General features: G+C 38.7%; 1 protein-coding gene and 1 pseudogene across 3 annotated transcripts in view; one reads left to right on the forward strand and one right to left on the reverse strand.

Moving 5' to 3' along the window:
- HPSE2 (heparanase 2 (inactive)) overlaps positions 1 to 13326 on the forward strand; it is a 772172-nt gene that overhangs the window by 178895 nt on the left and 579951 nt on the right. The gene's annotated exons all lie outside the window — the stretch shown is intronic.
- LOC129463691 (large ribosomal subunit protein uL30-like) lies at positions 346 to 4556 on the reverse strand (annotated as a pseudogene).

A 13326-nucleotide genomic window follows, 5' to 3' on the forward strand; every position in this document is an offset into this window, starting at 1 on the left:
TCCATCTTTTCATTCATCATGATCATTCTTTCCTATAGTCCTTGATTGTATTTATAATATCATCTTTAAAGTTCTTGTCTACTATTTGTAACATCTGTGTCAGTTTGGGGTTTCTTTCTATTGACTGCTTCTTTTAATTATGGGTCGCATTTTTATTACCCTGTAGAGTAATTTTTATTGTAACTGGAAATTATATGTGATATACCCTGGAGAATCTGGATTTTGTTCTTGTTCCCTGAAGAGTGATTTTATTTTTTTTAATTTCAAGCAGACAGCGTAGTTATTGGCTGATCACCTTAAACTAGTGTAGGCTTTATTTTACACTTTTCTAGAGCAGGTCTGTTTTCATTTTTCTTTTATTCTTAGTGTGAATCTATAGTCCTGAGACACAGTCTTTATTCCTATGGCATTACTACTTTCTGCAGATACACTGGAGAGTCAAAGATGTTCATCAAAACTCTTTAACTTGACAGGATTCAAACGTAAAACACACACTCCCTGAATTAGGTAGCAGCTGAAACCTCTGTTCAGACCTTTCAGCTTTCCAACTGTTGCTTTACCAGACTTTTTGGAGTCTCACAGTTTGGAAGTTAGTTTATACTTACATTTTATACTTAGATTACAACTGTATGCGTACAATTTATGCTTAGTTTCGGTAACTCCCTCTTCTATGCCTTTTTCTTCTCCTGGATTTCCTATCTCAATTACTAGCTTCTTTGCCTGCCCTGAACTCTGTGTCGTGGGGATTTCTGTACCATTTGGCACAGACTGATGAATGCCCTGAATAGAGTATTGGGTAAATTATTATTTATAGGTCTTTCATTTTTTTTATGTGCTAAATCAATGCAGCATGGGAAAAATGGAGAATATTTTACAGGGATATTTTGGAAATATTGCAGGTTCTGTTCCAGACCATTGCAGTAAAGCAAATATTGCACTCTGTTGCCCAGGCTGGAGTGCAGTGGTGCGATCTTGGCTCACTGCAACCTCCGCCTCTCGGGTTCACACCATTCTCCTGCCTCAGCCTCCCAAGTAGCTGGGACTACAGGCACATGCCACCATGCCTGGCTAATTTTTTGTATTTTTCTGTATTTTTAGTAGAGACAGGGTTTCACCAGTGATATATATTTTTTTCACTGAATTGTTCACTTTGTGTTTTTTTATTGGATATTAACAAATGATAACTGTATATATTTATGGGGTACAAAATGATGGTATGATATTTTTTCCATACACACACACATACACGATTGAATCAAGCTAATTAACATATCCAAACCTCAAATATTTATTATTTATTCCTGCTGTGTAACTTAAACATTGTACCCTTTGACTAACATCTCCTTATTGTCCCCACTCTGCAACCTTTGGTAACCACTAGTCTGCTCTCTGCTTCCCCTGAGTTTGATTGTTTTAGATTTCATGTGGAATTTGTCTTCCCATGCCTGGCTTATTTCATTTATACTAATGACCTCCAGGTTCACCCATGGTGTCCCGAATGACATAATTTCCTTCTTTTAAATGGCTAATTGTTTCTATTGTGTATATATGCCACATTTTCTTGGTGTCCATTGGTTGATGGACACTTAGGCTGATAGACACTTAGGTTGATTCCCTAACTTATTGCAGTGATTCCACGTTTATTGCAGCGTTATTGTGAATATGAGAGAGCAGTTATCTCTTTGACAAACATAATTCAAATCCTTTGTATATATACCCAGAAACAGGATTGTTGGATCATATGGTAGTTCTGTCTTCAGTTTTTAGAGGAATATCCATACTGTTTTCCATAATGGCTGTATCAATTTATATTCCCACCATTAGTGTACAAAGGCTCCCTTTTCTCCACATTCTTACCAACACTTGATATCTTTTCAAGTTTTAGGGTTTTTTTTTTGAGACAGAGTCTCACTCTTTTGTCTAGGCTTGAGTCCAGTGGTGCAGTCATAACCCACTACAGCCTCAAACTCCTGGGCTCAAGTGATCCTCTCACTTCAGCCTCCCAAGTAACTGGGATTACAGGTGCATGTCGCCATGCCTGACTAATTTAAAAAACTTTTTTTGTAGAGATGAGGTCTCACTATGTTGCTCAAGCTGGTCTTAAATTTCTGGCCTCAAGCAATCTTCCTGCCTCGGCCTCCCAAAGTGCTGGAATTACAGGCCTCAGCCACTGTGCCCAGCCTACATTTCCTTAATGACTAGTGATGTTCTGTATATTTTCATGTGCTTATTAGCCATTTATATATAGTGAAATGTCTATTCAGTTCCTCTGCCCATTTTTAATTGGATTGTTCATTTTTATTATTAAGTTGTCAGAGTTCATTATATATTCTGGGTAGAAGTCCTTTATTAGATAAGCAATTTGCAAAAAATATTTTCTCCTGGTCTGTAGCTTGTTTTTAAACTTTTCTTAATGCTGTCTTTTGAAGAGCAAATGTTTTTTATTTGATAAAATCCTTTTAATTATTATTTGTTAATAATTGTTTATCTGGTATATCTTTATTATACCCTTGCATTTGTAGTATACTTTTGCTGGATCTAGAAACTTTGGTAGACAAGTTGTTTTTTTTCCCTTGTACTTTGAATATGTCAGTCTACTGCCCTCTGTTCTCTACTGTTTCTAACTAGAAGCCAGCCTTTAATTATATTGTCATTCTTCTGTGTATAATTAATAGTTTTTCTCTTGCTTTCAAAAATTTATCTTTGCCTTTGTCTTTCAAAATTTGACTGTGATACTGGGTTTGGATCTCTTGATGTTTATCTTACTTGGGGTTCTTGAGCTTTTTCAATATTTAGTTTTTATATTTTATCATTTTGGAGACACTTTCAGCCCCTGTTTCTTCAAATTTTTTTCTGTTCCCTTTCTCTTTGCTTATTTTTAGAAAATATTATGTTGTAATGCTAATGTTTTAAAACACTGGAATAAATGAAAAGATCAATGGCATAGAGTATAGAAAAGAAGTAAAAAATATATGGGAATTTCTTTTAACTTCAACTTTTACTTTAGATATAGGGAGTACATGTGCAGACTTCTTATACGGTTATATTGCATCCAGGTAGTATGCATAGTACCCAGCAGGCAGATTTTCAAGCCAAGCCCTTCTCCATTCTTCCCTCCTCTAGTAGTCTACAGTGTTTATTTTTCCTATGTTTATGTCCATGTGTGCTCAATGTTTAGCTCCCACTTATAAGTGAAAATATATGGTTCTTGGTTTTCTGTTCCTGTGTTAGTTTGCTTAGGATTATGGCCTCCAGCTCCATCCATGTTGCTGCAAGTAATAGGATTTGATTCTTTTTTATAGCTGCATAATATGCCATGGTATATGTGTACCATGTTTTCTTTATCTAGTCCACCATTGATGGATACCAAGGTTGATTCCAGGACTTTGCTATTCTGAATAGCACAGTGATGAACATAGAAGTACATGTGTCTTTTTATATAATGATCTATTTTCCTTTGGGTATATACCTAGTAATGGGATTGCGGGGTTGAATGGTAGCTCTGTTTTAAGTTATTTGAGAAACCTCTAAACTGCTTGCCACAGTGGTTGAAGTAACTTATATTCCCAAAAACAGTGTATAAGCGCTCCCTTTTCTCTACAGCCTCACCAATATATCTTGTTTTTTTGACTTTTTAAAAATAGCCATTCTGACTGCTTTGAGATAGCATCTCATTGTGGTTTTGATTTGCATTTCTCTAATGATTAGTGACAATGAGCATGTTTTCATATGTTTTGTGGCCACTTGTATGTCTTCTTTTGAGAAGTGTCTGTTAATGTCCTTTGCCCCTTTTTGAATGGGATTGTTTTTGCTTGTTTATTTTTTTTTTTTCAATTTGAGAGCAGGTACTATTTATTAACTGACCAGCTTAGAAAAATAAAATGGGTGGTCTTTTTCTTCATTCCACCTTGTGGAGAAGATGCTTTGAAGGGCCACAGGAAGTTATTTGCTTCTTTGAAGCATTTTCCAATAGTATAGATCTCATGAGTCAGATCCTCCATGCAGATGATGCCATATTTACCAAGAGATCAAGCAGTCAAAGGGTTATCTGTCAAAGCAATTTGCTTCTTGTTGATTTTGCCATAACCACGCTTGTAGATTAGTTCATTTACTGACTTCAGATTTGGGTACCCCCATGCAATATATGGTTCTACAGTCCACAGCATGTTAATTGGAGCCTTGTTGAGCTTCACAAAGGTTTCACTGAAGACTTGACGAAGCCAAAGAAACTGAAACATCTTTTGGACCTTTGGGCTAACACCATCGATACCTCTGATCCTGATGACAAACGCCAATTTGGGTTCTGAAGGTACATTAAAGTTGCCAGCTTTTCTTGCCATCCTTGCCATTCAAATTTCAGTTCTGTACATCTGCCTATATTCCTTGTGATAGTGCTTTGCTTTTTCATAGATAAACTTCCTTCTTGCCTTTTGAAGCATCCTTTGGGCAAACTTCTTTCTCAGGCGCTTGATCTTCAGCTCTGTGAAATTCCTTCACTTTTTCCTAAGGGTTTCTGGCACAGCAGGAACCTTCTTCTTCTCTTCTACACCATCCATGGTTCCAGCCAGAAAAGAGCTGCTTGTTGATTTAAGTCCCTTTTAGATTCTGGCTATTGGACCTTGCCATATGCAAAGTTTGTGAATATTTTCTCCTATCGTGTAGGTTGTCTCTTTAGTAATAGTTTCTTTTGCTGTGCAGAAGCTCTTTTGTTTAATTAGATACCACTCATCAATTTTTGTTTATGTTGCAATTGCTTTTGGGGACTTAGCGAAAAATTCTTTGCCCAGACCAATATTGAAAAGTACATTTCCTAGGTTTTCTTCTAGGATTTTTATAGTTTGAAGTTTTCCATTTACATTTTTAATCCATCTTAGGTTAATTTTTGTATATGGTGAAAGGTAAGGGTCTAGTTTTATTCTTCTGCGTATGGATAGCCAATTATCCCAGCACCATTTATTCAATAGGAGTTCCTTTCCCCATTGCTTGTTTTTTTCAGCCTTGTCAAAGATCAGATGGTTGTAAATATGTGGCTTTATTTTTGAGTTTTCTACTCTGTTTCATGGGTCTGTGTGTCTGTTTTTTATACCAGTTCCATGCTGTTTTGGTTACAGTAGCCCTATAATGTAATTTGAAGTTGGGTAGCATGCTGTCTCCACATTTGTTCTTTGTGCTTAGGATTGCTTTGGCTATTTGGGCTCATTTTTGTTGTTATTCTATAAGAATTTTAGAATATCTTTTTCTAATTTTGTGAAGAATGATGCTGGTAGTTTGATAGATATAGCACTGAATCTACAGATTCCTTTGGGCAGTATGTCCATTTTAATGATATTGATTCTTTCCATCCAGTGCATAGAATGTTTTTTCATTTATTTGATTTATTTCAGCAGTGTTTTGTAGTTATCCTTGTGGAGATCTTTCACCCCCTTAGTTAGCTATATTCCTAGATATTTCATTTTCTTTGTGGCTATTGTAAATGGGATTGTGTTCTCAATTTCACCCTCAGCATGGACATTATTGGTGTTTGGAAATGCTACTGATTTGTGTACATTGATTTTGTATCCTGAAACCTTATTAAAATCATTGATCGGTTCTACTAGCCTTTTGGGGAGTCTTTAGGGTTTTCTAGGTATAGAATCGTATCAGCAGCAAAGAGAGAGAGTTTGATGTCTTCTTTTCCTATTTGTGTTTTATTTCTTTTTTTCTTGCCTGATTGCACTGGCTAGCACTTCCAGTAGTATGTTGAATAAGAGTAGTGAGAAGTGGGCATTGTTGTCTTATGCCAGTTATCAAGGGGAATGCTTCCAGTTTTTGCCTTTTCAGTATGATGTTGGCTGAGGGTTTGTTATATGGCTCTTTCTATTTTGAGGCATGTTCCTTCAGTGCTTAGTTTGTTGAGGGTTTTTATCATAAAGACATTTTGGATTTAATCAAAAGCTTTTTCTGTATTTATTGAAGTAATCATATGGTTTTTGCTTTTAATTCTGTTTATGTGGTGAATCACATTTATTGATTTGCATATGTTGAACCAGCCTTGCATCCAAGGAATTAAAGCTTACTTGATTCTGGTGTATTAACTTTTTAATGTGCTGCTGGATTCAGTTTGTTACTATGTCATTGAGGATTTTTGTGTCATCAGGGATATTGGCCTAAACTTTTATTTTTTCACTGTGTTCCTGCCAGGCTTTGGTATTAGGCTGATGTTGGCTTCCTAAAATAAGTTAGGGAGGAGCCTCTCCTCTTCAATTTTTTGGAATAGTTTCAGTAGGATTGGTACCAGTTCTTCTTTGTACATCTGATAGAATTCATCTGTGAATCCATCTGTTCCAGGCCTATTTTTGGTTGGTAGGTTTTTTAAATTACTGATTTAATTTCAGAGTTTGATATTGGTCCATTCAGGGTTTCAATCTCTTCCTGAGTCAATCTTGACAGATTGTATGATTCCAGAAATTTATTCATGTCCTCTAGATTTTCTAATTTGTGTGTATAGAGTTGTTCATAGTATTCTCTGAGGATATTTTGTATTTCTATGGGATCAGTTGTAAAGCCATTGCTGTCTTTTCTTATTGTACTTACTTGGATCTTCTCTTTTTTTCATTGCTAATCTAGCTAGCCATATGTTAATCTTGTTATTTTTTTGGAGAATGAATTCTTGTTTTCATTGATTTTTTCATATGGATTTTTGCATCTCAATTTCATTTGGTTCTTCTCTATTGTTAGAGAGGAACTGCTAGCTTTAGAGTTGGTTTGTTCTTTTTTCTTCTAGTTCCTTTAGGTGCAATGTTTGATTGTTAATTTGAGATCTTTCTAACTTCTCAAAGGTGTTTCTTCTTATACTGTTTTAGCTGCATTCCAGAGATTTTGGCATGTTTTGTTCCTAACTTCATTAATTTCAATGAATTTTTTGATCTCTGCCTTAATTTCAGTGCTTATACAGGAATTGTTCGGGAGCAAATTGTTAAATTTCCATGTATTTGTGTAGTTTTGAGATATCTTTGATTTTTATTTTTATTGCACTGTGGTCCAAGAATATGGTTGATATTATTTCAATTTTTTTGAATTTATTGAAGTTTGGTTTATGACTGTGCATGTGGTTCATCTTAGAATATGTTCTGTGTGCATGTGGGAAGAATGTATATTCTGTCGTTGTTGGGCGGAGTGTTCTGTAGAGGTCTAATTGGTTAAGTGTTGCATTTAAGTCCATAGTTTCTTTGTAAGTTTTCTTCCTTGATCTGTCTAATGCTGTCAGTGAGGTGTTGAAGTCTCCCACTACTCTTGTGTGGTTGTCTTAAGTCTTTTTGTAGGCCAAGAAGAACTTGTTTTATGAATCTGGGTGCCCCAATGTAGGTGTGTATATATTTTAGGATAGTTAAGTCTTCGTGTGTGCTTGTACTCTTTATCATTATGTAATGCCCTTCTTTGCCCTTGTTATTTTATACTGGTTTAAAACTTATTTTCTCTGATATAAGAATAGCAGCTCCTGCTATTTTTTTTTGTTTTCTGTTTGCATGGTAAATCTTTCTCCATCTTTTTACTTTGAGCCTATGGGTGTTGTTACATGTGAGATGGGTCTTTTGAAGACGGCAAATGGTTGGGTCTTGTCTTCTTATTCAGTTTGCCATTCTATGCCTTTTAAGTGGAGTGTTCAGTTCATTTACATTCAGGGTTACTTTTGAAATGTGAGATTTTGATTCTGTCATTATGTTGTTAGCTGGTTCTGTCAGCTTGATTGTGTGATTGCTTTATAGTGCCTGTGGCATATATGCTTAAGTGTGTTTATGTGGTAGCAGGTGTTGTTCTTTTGATTCCACGTTTAGCATGCCCTTAAGGACCTCTTGTAAGGCTGGTCTAATTGAAATGACTTCTCTCAGTGTTTGCTTGTTTGAGAAGGATTTTATTTCTATTTCACATTTCAAGCTTAGTTTGGCAGAATATGAAATCTTACTTGGAATTTCTTTTCTTCAGGAACACTAAACAGAGGTCCCCTGATTTCTTCTGGCTTTTAAGGTTTCTGCTGAGAAGTCTCCTGTTAGCCTGATGGGGTTTCCTCTGTAAGTGACTTGACTCTTCTCTCTAGCTGCCTTTAAGATTTTTTATTTTGTAGTGAATCTGATGACTATGTGCCTTGGGGATAGTCATATTGTATAGTATCTAGCCAGGGTCCTTTGTATTTCTTGGATTTGCATACCAACCTCTCCAGGAAGATTAGGGAAATTTTCATGGACTGTATTCTCAAATATATTTTCCAAGTTGTTTATCTCTCTTCTCTCTCAGGAATGCCAGTGAATCATAGATTTGGTCTCTTTACAGAATCTCATATTTCTTGGAGTTTTTTTATTTTTAAAAATTCTTTCTTCTTTATTTTTGTCTGATTGGGTTGATTTGAAGAGCCAGTCTTTGAGCTGTGGTTCTTTCCTCAGTTTGGTCTAGTCTACTATTAATGCTTCTGATTGTATTACGAAATTCTTGTAGTGAATTTTTCAGCTCTAGAAGTTCAGTTTGGTTCTTTATTAAAATGACTATTGTATCTTTCAGCTCTTGGATCATTTTACTGCATTCCTTGGATTGGGTTTCAACTTTCTCTTGAATCTTGATGAGCTTCCTTGCCATCCAGATTCTGAATTATATGTTTGTCATTTCATTCACATCCAACTTTTTTGTTGTTGTTGTTTGTTTGTTTTTATGAGATGGAGTCTCGCTCTGTCGCCCAGGCTGGAATGCAGTGGTGCGATCTCAGCTCACTGCAAGCTCCTCCTCCCGGGTCCCGGGTTCACGCCAGTCTCCTGCCTCAGCCTCCCTAGTAGCTGGGACTACAGGTGCCCACCACCACGCCCAGCTAATTTTTTGTATTTTTAGTAGAGACGGGGTTTCACTGTGTTAGCCAGGATGGTCTCGATCTCCTGACCTCATGATCCACCCGCCTCGGCCTCCCAAAGTGCTGGGATTAAAGGCATGACCCACCATGCCTGGCCTCCAACTGTTTAAGAACCATTGTTGGGGAGCTAGTGAACTCATTTGGAGGGAAGGGGACACTGGCTTTTTGAATTGCCAGGGTTCTTACGGTGATTTTTTCTTATCTCGGAGGGTCGGTGTCCTTTAACTGTGGTGTAAGTTGAGTATAGTCAGTTGGCTTCGTTTCTGGATGTTTTTAGTGGGTCAAAGCTCTGTGTGGGGTCTCTTTGTGGCCGAATTCTTGTCCTTAGTTTCACAGGGATGTATATGAGCAAAATATTTTTGGTGTTGTTGTTTGGGGTGTGATCCAGTAGATGGCGCTTAAGAGTAATGGCCAGTGCATAGACTTCGTCTTGTGGCTCCTTTGTAGTTTCTGACATTTGCAGCCCTGCTCTGTGTTGCAGTGTGGAGAGAGGTGACCCCCTCAGCAGGTCCACTCCCAGGCCTCTGGAGAGTCCCCTCTGATCACTGGGACTGCACCTTCATCTCTTTTGTTGAATGTTACGTGAGGGGCCACGGGTCTTTCCCTGGCAGAGGCAATGGCAGAGATAAGCCACACCTTTCTCGGTGGGTCCTTCCGAGGGAGGCATGCACTGCTCCCGCGGCAGTCCACAAGCCAGCCAGACTCACCCCTCTTTGTGCTCTGAGAGTGTGCGCTGCTCTCCCACTCCAGTGCTGGTCATAGATCTTGGCTCAGCACTCCCAAGCTTTGCACTGCAGCACTGTGGTGAACTCAAGCTTTTTGTTCCCGCTCATCTTGGGGGCAGCAGGAGTGGGGACCATAGTGGTTGGTATGGCAGAGGGACTGTCTGGGAACTCCACCCCAGAGACATGCCTCTGGGAACTCCAGCCCAGAGAAATGCAGAGCTGCTTCTGCCAGTTGGGATAATCAGCTATGGGTGGGCAGCTGTGCTGTGGGCCCAAGCCAGGGACGCCTTGTCTGGCCAAGGGTGGGGCAGGGGTCAGGAGTTTACATGGAACACAGTCTGGCCTCTTCTCCATAGGACGGCTGTGGCGGTGTGCTGTCGGTGCAGGAAAGTAGTCAGGCTCTTGGTTTCCTCCCTAGCCTGTTGGGAGGAAGGGCAGGGACCAGGGCAGAAGCAATAGGAGAGGGCCTGCCAGTTGTCTCTAGGGACTTCCACCCCAGAGAAACACTGAACTGAAGTGATCAGGTGGGAGTGTGGTGGCTATGACTTGAGTTTTTATACCCAAAATTAAAAGCTATACACGTGAAGGTCTGTGTGTACAAATATGTGTGTATGTAATATGTGTGAGGAGCAGTGAACCATATGGAAAACAGTCTGGCTGTCTTTTCATATGGCAGCTGCAGCATGTTGGAGGCCTGTGACTGTTCTCAGGCTCTTAGCTCCCTTCCAAGCCTTAGGGTAGCAGGGACAGGGACTATAGAGGCAATCACAATGGGCCTGTCGGTTATCTCTGTGAGCTCCATCCCAGAGAAATGCAGGGCCAGAGTGCTTAGGTGTGGGTGGGATGACTACACTGGGGGCCCAGGCCAGTTGGCTGTTCCTGGTGAGGTGCAGCAGAGGCGAGGCCTGCAATCCATGCACTCCTCAGCACTATGGATGCGGCCCCTACCCTAAGGGCACATGAGAGTGCCTGGCCTCCGTTGTTGGTGAGGCTGGGGAAGCTGGTGCTGGCGTGTTCAGGAGTCCATGGCCTGTGGGGCTCAACATGGGTTTGAGTGGGTAGTTCTGTTCAGACTCCAGGCAGCCCTCTGTGTTAGTTTGGAGTCCCAGAGGGATTGGGGGTTGGGAGGATTGCCCATACCCAGGATTGCAAAAGATCCATGGCAGAAGTATGGGTCCCCAGGGGCTCTCACTCACTCACCCTTCTCTAGAGGTAGGGAGCCTCCCCTGGTTCTGCTGACAATCCTGGGTGGGCAGCTGCTCTGCCTCGCTCCTCTCTGCTCTTTGTCGGTTGCTGTTGCATCCTTTATGAATCGCAGTTTGGCCTCCTGGATGATCCACTTGAAGAGCCTGTTTACTCACCACTCTGTCTGTTCTCTGTGAGAGCAGTGTGCACTAGCTACTTCTAGTCAGCCATCTTGGAACTTCCTTTGGGAATTAGTACATAAAAAAGGTTGTGACATTTCAGATCAATGTGCTGAATACTTGACTATGAATTTTTTTTGTTTTGTTTTTTGAGATGGAGTCTCACTATGTCGCTCAGGCTGGAGTGCAGTGACGCGATCTTGGCTCACTACAAGCTCTGCCTCCCAGGTTCATGCCATTGTCCTGCCTCAGCCTCCCGAGTAGCTGGGACTACAGGCACCCGCCACCACACCTGGCTAATTTTTTTGTATTTTTCGTAGAGACAGGGTTTCACCGTGTTATACAGGATGGTCTCAATCTACTGATCTCGTGATCTGCTTGCCTCGGCCTCCCAAAGTGCTGGGATTACAGGTGTGAGCCACTGCACCTGGCTTGGCTGTGCAATTTTAAGAATGTAAATTTAGATTTTATTTTCTACTTCATATCACATATAAATTCCAGATGAATTAAGAATCTAAATAGAGTTCCTTTTGTAACTATAGAGATGTTACTATACTATAGAGATGTGGAAGATTTTTTTATTTTTGGGTATAAATATTCAAGTCATAAAACATTGAAATAATAACATAAATGAGCAGCAGATTTGATTGCATAAAACTACACTTCGGTTTTACAAAATGATATGTAAAGTTAAAATGATACGTCAAGTTAAAACATGAAAAACAGATTAGAAGAATATGGATACAAATGTAGAAGACAAAGTGTTGGTGAACATGTGTCAAAATGGACTCTACTGGTGAGAATATAAATTGGTATACAAATTAAGAGATACACTCTTAATAATCCTAAATCTAGGACTCTATTTCATAGAAAAGTACCATAAGTATATTAATATATATTTTCTTTGTAGCACACTTTAAAATGACAAAATATTAGAAATAATTAAATGTGCATTAATAGAGTAATGATTAGGTAAATTTGGTATATCCATTCAATTGAAATACATACAACTATTAAAAAGAATGCAGTAGAACTATATGTGCTTACATGGAAAGATGCCTGTGATTTATTTTAAAATGAGAAATGCAATTTGAAGAATTATCTGTGTAGCATTACCCAACTTCTACAAAAAGAAAACTATACCTATGAAGGTCTATGTATACAAATATGTGTGTATGTAATCAATAATCTATCTGGATAATCATAGAAAAATTATGGAAGAGTGAATATTATACAGGCAACAGCAGTTACATATAGTTTTAAGGGATGAAGGTAGACATTTGTACTTGAAAATCACTTTCAAAGAATAATTAAGGATGAGTAAATATACAGCCCTGACTCTGGTTATTTTTGTTTGGCCATGTCAGAAGTGAGACAGTTGGATTAAAGAGCTGACTTCTTTCCTTTCACTCTTTAATTTTCCCTTTCTACTGATTGATTCCAGCCTCCCAGAGACTATTTCCATTTTACTTGCTCCCTTTCCTTGTGCTATAATCCGTAGCTTGGACCTATAATCCATTGCAATATGATGAGCTTATTGAAGACTTTCTATGATTACACTGATAGATAATTATACACATATATTTGATGACTTACTCTCTACCTGCAAAGGCCAAACAGAACATCACAGACCAGAGTACCAGCTGCTTCAAAGATAAAATGGCAAATATATATTGTAATATGATGTTATATATAATATATAATATACACACATATATGTATATATTTAATATCCTAATAGTCTTCATTTTTAAAGGACTTTACACAATGGTTTTACATGGACTATCTTAGTTGATTATTCCAGTAGTTCTGCCAGTTGGGAAAGGCAAGTATTCCTATTTTAAAAGAGGCTTGGCATGGTTGGTGTCGTATTCAAGACAGATGAGGTAACTGGTAGCAAGGAGTGAAAACTTAGATCTATGTATCTACTCAGAGTTAGAGAATGACCAACAGGACATGAGATAACTCCAAAATCTGGGCAGAGCACTGGCTGGGAAACAGAAGCTTATGGCTTCGAACATTTCATTTTACCTCTTCAGATTTCTGCTTCACACTATTGTAAAAGATTAGTCAGGGTGGCAAACTCAAAAGTCTTTAAGGATTACACAGGACTTTAAATGAGTGGAGCACAGAGTATAAAGTTATAAAGCAGTGGAAACCAGTAAACTACAGCTGATATGCTCCCTCTGAAGATTGATACTTAAAAAAATGTATTGTTGCTGCCAATTAAAGACATTCTGCTGGCCATATCCAGCCCATGGGCTTCTGTTCTGCAATTTCTAGGTTAGTTGATTTCTTTTCAACTCTAGAATTCTCTTACTCTTTTTATAACACAGACAAGCGATTGAATGAGGCAGGCAATTGG

This window comes from Symphalangus syndactylus, chromosome 2, assembly GCF_028878055.3.
Source record: "Symphalangus syndactylus isolate Jambi chromosome 2, NHGRI_mSymSyn1-v2.1_pri, whole genome shotgun sequence".
Classification (NCBI taxonomy): domain Eukaryota; kingdom Metazoa; phylum Chordata; class Mammalia; order Primates; family Hylobatidae; genus Symphalangus; species Symphalangus syndactylus.